Here is a 5,439-nt window from a genome sequence, read left to right as displayed (position 1 = left end):
CATGGTTTAGTGGACATGGTGGTGTTGGGTTGACGGTTGGACTCGATGATCTTAGAGGTCTTTTCCAACCTTAATGATTCTATGATTCTATGATTCTATTAAGCAGACACTTGTCTCAACTAGCACCATTCGCCACCAACCCTTGCTGGAACTCCTCCTCTGCAACTTCTTCTCACACCTAGTTCACCAACAGTTTGACTTCATATGTCTTTTTTGATGCTTTCAAAGAGCACAGGGTTGCTTTTGTTTCTAAGTTTGATTTTCCTTAGGAAAGTTGGAAAAATTTATTTTATAAATATTGCTAATGAAATATTCTCAGATTGTGGCATTTGGGAAGCTGTAATGTTCCCATTTGATTCACTTGCTACTGCCATCATTCAGCATGCACAGGGTAGAAGCATAAATACAATATTACAAATTGGCAAGTAGTGTTTTATTTATTTGTCTGTAGATGCTTTCTGGGTGAACCAAGACTTATGTTGACCAAGTCATTAATCAACTTGGTAGGCTTAAAATATAAGCACCTCATACCCAACTGAAAAATTAATTTGCATAAATAGTTAAGGAAGCAGTGATTTGCATTCGTATTTAACTGGTATATGCCACCACATGAAATCTTGCCTGACAGGTGGTAAAAAGTTTTTGATGGGATGCTTGTACTCTTCACTGGGTGAATTTCAACATTTAGAATGTAGTTTTGACACAACGTAGCGTGGGAGTTATTTAGAAAAGTTACATTTTTCTTTGTTTCTTCTTAGCCCTAAAGCAAGGTGCCTTCAAGTAAGGATGCTGGTTTTTTCTACATACAGAGCTGAGAAAACTTCAGGGTGAATTAGTCAAGATATTGATTAGGGATAAAACAGCAGATTATAAGAAGTTTTTTGGTAAAGACTGTCATCATATATTGATTATGCTTATTACTTAATAAAAGCATGTCTAAAGACTTGAGTTTTCGAAGCCTAGAAGTTACTACCTCCCTCATTGTATGTCTCAGTGGCGTATAAATCCATTTAAACAAACAGAAAGGATAATCCTTTTTATAAAGAAAGTAGAACAGCATTTACCAATATGTAAATAGGCACTAATAAAAGTAATGAATATTTAAAATTTATGAAAGAATGCACTGTAAAAAAGATCATCTTGCTATCTGATTTGTAAGAAAGATATACTTTATATTACATGCCATAATTAAAACAATGCATACAGGGGTCCTCAAGTTTTCTTATTTTTTTTGCCAACTAGCATAATAATCTCATGTAGCAGAGGCAGGTGATTGTATACTGAGTTACAAAAAAGTGCAGTTAGGAAGAAGTGCAATCTGTACACATATCTGCTAGATGATTCTATTTTAAGAGGTTCAGGATGAAAATTAGAGTTATGAAAGTGCTGATTATGACTTTATAATCGATGTACATATGAATAGCTGTGCTGCAGAGGACCAGAGATCTGACTTGCCTGATAGTATTTCTCTGACACTGGTCAAAAAAGTGGATGTGTAGGGAAGACCAGATGATGTGTTCCAGGCTCCACCAGTTTGTACTTTACAGACTTTCTGAACCATATGTGGTGTGGAGACATGGAGAAGTAGTGTACGGTGTTGTGAGCTATTCATGATCAAAGATTGGTTCCGGTGAGGAAAAGAAGCCTGTGTTCTTCTCTTGGAGATCATGCAGCCCCATATTAAGAATTTTAGACCTCTTTGGCATAGCGCTGATTGGGAACTAAGGTGGATTTGTAATTATAAAAATTGGGATAGTCTTGATGAGCAAGTAGTCTGATATATGAGTACATTGTGGAGTGATATTACTTGTTACATATAATGGGTACAGTGAGTCCCAGCTATGTATACTATGTTTGTAAACTATTTAGATATCTGAATGCTATTGTAATATAAATGAATTAATTTTTGGTATCTATGGGAAATCCTTCAGTGCTAGCAACAATTTTGTGCTCTCCCTGTGGTAACAGATAGCTTGAAAGGCAGAGCAGATGTTAATAAGCACAGGTACAGAAGTAAGTTTAACCTTTGCAAGCAATGAAAAAGGCCTGGGAAATACTGCTTCGTTAGGTTGATTACTTTTATAGTGTACTCTCATAAAATGAAGCAGAGCTAGAATCTAAGCTGCTGATTTGCAAATAATTGAATATCTAATTTAGTGTTTATTATATTTGCTACTAATCTTGTTTACTGGCATTTGAATTTATTATCCTGCCTTTTTTTTTTGTTTTTTACAATTAGACTAAAATAGTCTGGTGTATGGATTATTTGCCTGCATTTGAAGAAAGATTTTTGACTCCTAAAAAGGTACATTATAAGAACTGCTAAATAATTAATACATAGCTAGTGCAGTAAGTATATGTTTTTACATATTCTCAAATGCAAAGAGGTAAAGCAAAAGTGTTAATGTAAGAAGAGGGGATAGGAGACAGGTCTCCTCTGCTGAAAAGGCGCTCTCCTCCTCTTTCCTGGGTTGCATAACCATTTCTTCCCCACAGTCTCCCCTCTTCCTTGGCTAAAGTTGATTAAAGAGTTCTCATTTCTATTTCAATCTATTTTATATAGTACTTATAAGATGCCTAGATCCTCCAGTTGGCATCTACACACATTTGAAAAAAACCCATCATATAGCTGCTAATTTGAGCTTCCAAATTGAAGGTTTGGATGTTCAGTTAAGATGCAATTAGTTGAAAATGAGGCATTATGTACCAAAATCCCCATGTCAGCTTTGAAAGTTAAGCTTATGATGAAATAAGACATTTCAAAATTGAAGTTATGGCTGCGTTCTCTCTTCCTCTCTAGGCCAAACGTGTTCATAATCCTTTCTACTTGCTCATTATTTCTTTACACACAATAGCAAATTAGGTCCACATGAGACTTTTAGATAAATAAAAACAGATCATAACTGATTTGGCCCTGATCCTATTTTGGAATCTGCCGGTTTAAGCAGTGTAACCCTAACAATAAGGGTCAAGCTAATTACAGTTGCTTAGAAATCCAGATTTTCTAGGTCTGAGCTAGGTCCTGCCTGCAAGCCTGAATTTCTCTGTAGTATTTGAAACTCACTCTTTGAACAAGGACTTGAACTGAAAAAGTCTGGCAGCAAAACAGTAACTCCTTGGTTCTTGACTCCATGCTACCACTTAATCCCCAGCTTTCCTGTCTACAGGGTAGTCGGAGACAACCCAGAAGGTAAGATGAAACTAGCTTCTAGAAAGGTTTTATTGGTGAGTTAGTGCCATAGGATAGGTGTCACATTGGGTCCCAAAGCTATAGCTGGGTGGCAGAACGTTTCTGCGTGTGGCTGAGACCAGCTTAGGGTGAATCAGTGCATCAGTCCTAGGAATCAAGAGAAACTTCTGTGTATGCTACTCAGAGCTATCACTAGACACTTACTGAAATTAAGACTTTTACCTTAAACTGGTAATAAGTAACAGCATCTCAGAAGTGAAAAAGCATATGGAGGTGCATGAAAGATTTAAGGTATAAACTGTTCTATGAGTCAGTGTCTAGTTTCAATTTCACACTTCTTCATAGACTTGCTTTGTCAGCTTGGGCATATCCCTTTGCCTTTAGTTTTTCTGGCTCCCTATTTGAGAGATAAAATAAATACATCACCAAGTGCGTGACAATTAAGCTCTTAATTTTATAATCTATCAAACAGGCACAGTACTCTCCTCATAGGGTCTGTTTGGTATTTGACTAGAGGTTGTATTCTTTCAACCACATCGGGTCAAGTTACACGAGTTCCACTTATGTCCACAGTCATTAAAAAAGACAATTATTGTATTAATATAAGAAATCACCAGCAAGCCTGTGAGCAAGCCTACCCCATTACCGTGCAGTAATTTGACTTAACTCTGAATTTTGTATGCTACTTTTTACCTCATCTATTTGTAAGCGCACAGATCAAGACATAGAGGAGCCATGTATACTTCTGATACGTTAGAAGAAACAAAGCAAAATATAATAGGAGCAAAACCAGAAGGGAATTTTTTTTATTATTATCAAGCCTTTATAACCTGTTACAGCTGAAGAGTTAAAAAAAAGGTGAAAAAGGCATTATTATACCTGTTTAAGTCTTTTTAAAATATTTTTTTCTGAAATAAAATTTGTAGTTAAGTTCCTAGTTTAAACTGTTGTTACTCAAGGTAAATAAGATCTGTACAATACCTTGGAAAAAATCTGATGGTAGTCTTTCCTAATTGACTGAGAGTACTTGAAAGCTTTTTTTTTCTTTCTTTCTTTCTTTTATTTTCTTTTTTCTTTTTTTGCATGGAAGGAACTTCAACTCCAGTCTGATTAGAATCCTTGATCCAGTTTTAGGATATGAACTTTTAACAACTTTTACATTCAGTAAACAAACACTCCAAAACCTCACTTACATGCAGATTGCTTCGTTCTTGAAATATTGTACGGTTCCTAAAATTGCATTTAGATAAAAGCTGTTCACCTTCAGACAATGAAACCATTAAAAAAAACCCCAAACAAAATAAAGGAGAGAAGATCGCTCTGACTTGCTAGTCAATCCTAGCTGACTGTTCTGGGAATGATCTTCAGAATTACCTCATTATTTATTCTTGGTGCAATCCACCAATTAAACAAACAGTTTTATATATAGAAACGGGGATGGGCTTAGCTTACTTTTTCAGGGTCATTTTCAGAGACACGGACACTGAAGATGTGCAGGCTTATATTACCCAACACAGTAGATACTGTGTCTGTGTGTGTATATGCACGTGCAAATGCATATGTGTAATGTTATATGCTATCGGCGAAGTTGGTAATGAGTGAAGGAAAGTCAGTGATTCCTGGTCGATGTCAGTTGAAATTCCTCTTCTTTGGTTAATAATGCCACTAGAAATATGTCAGGGATCCATCAGCTGATGGGGCTGAGAAAGAAAAAAAACACTACATTTTAATATTAATAACACTTTGTGGAAAAAAATCAGATGACTTAGTATGTGATCATAAGCTTGAGAAGTGGGCCTGTGTGAACCTCATGAGGTTTAACAAGGTCAAGTGCAAGGTCCTGCACCTGATTTGGGGCAACCCCCGGTATCAATACAGGCTGGGGGATGAAGGGATTGAGAGCAGCCCTGCCGAGAAGGACTCGGGGGTACTGGTGGATGAAAAGCTGGACATGAGCCAGCAATGTGCGCTCGCAGCCCAGAAGGCCAGTCGTATCCTGGGCTGCATCCAAAGAAGGGTGGCCAGCAGGTCGAGGGAGGGGATTCTGCCCCTCTACTCTGCTCTGGTGAGACCCCACCTGGAGTACTGTGTCCAGCTCTGGAGCCCTCAGCATAAGAAAGACAAGGACCTGTTGGAGTGGGTCCAGAGGAGGGTCATGAAAATGATCGGGGGGATGAAACACCTGCTATGAAGAAAGGCTGAGAGAGTTGGGGTTGTTCAGCCTAGAGAAGAGAAGGCTCCGGGGAGAC

General features: G+C 37.6%; 1 long non-coding RNA gene across 1 annotated transcript in view; it reads right to left on the bottom strand.

Annotated features, from left to right (window-relative positions):
• The window catches only part of LOC109279520, an 8,737-nt gene extending 4,177 nt beyond the window's left edge, over nucleotides 1–4,560 (bottom strand). Inside the window, exon 1 of the long non-coding RNA XR_002086215.1 lies at nucleotides 4,172–4,560. This is a non-coding gene — a long non-coding RNA (uncharacterized LOC109279520). The remainder of the gene's footprint in view (nucleotides 1–4,171) is intronic.
• Nucleotides 4,561–5,439: the final 879 nt, after the last annotated feature.

Source organism: Aptenodytes forsteri, unplaced genomic scaffold, assembly GCF_000699145.1.
Source record: "Aptenodytes forsteri isolate BGI_AS27 unplaced genomic scaffold, ASM69914v1 Scaffold84, whole genome shotgun sequence".
Classification (NCBI taxonomy): domain Eukaryota; kingdom Metazoa; phylum Chordata; class Aves; order Sphenisciformes; family Spheniscidae; genus Aptenodytes; species Aptenodytes forsteri.
The sequence above is the reverse complement of the archived record's forward strand: the minus strand, read 5'-3'. Positions and strand labels throughout refer to the sequence as shown.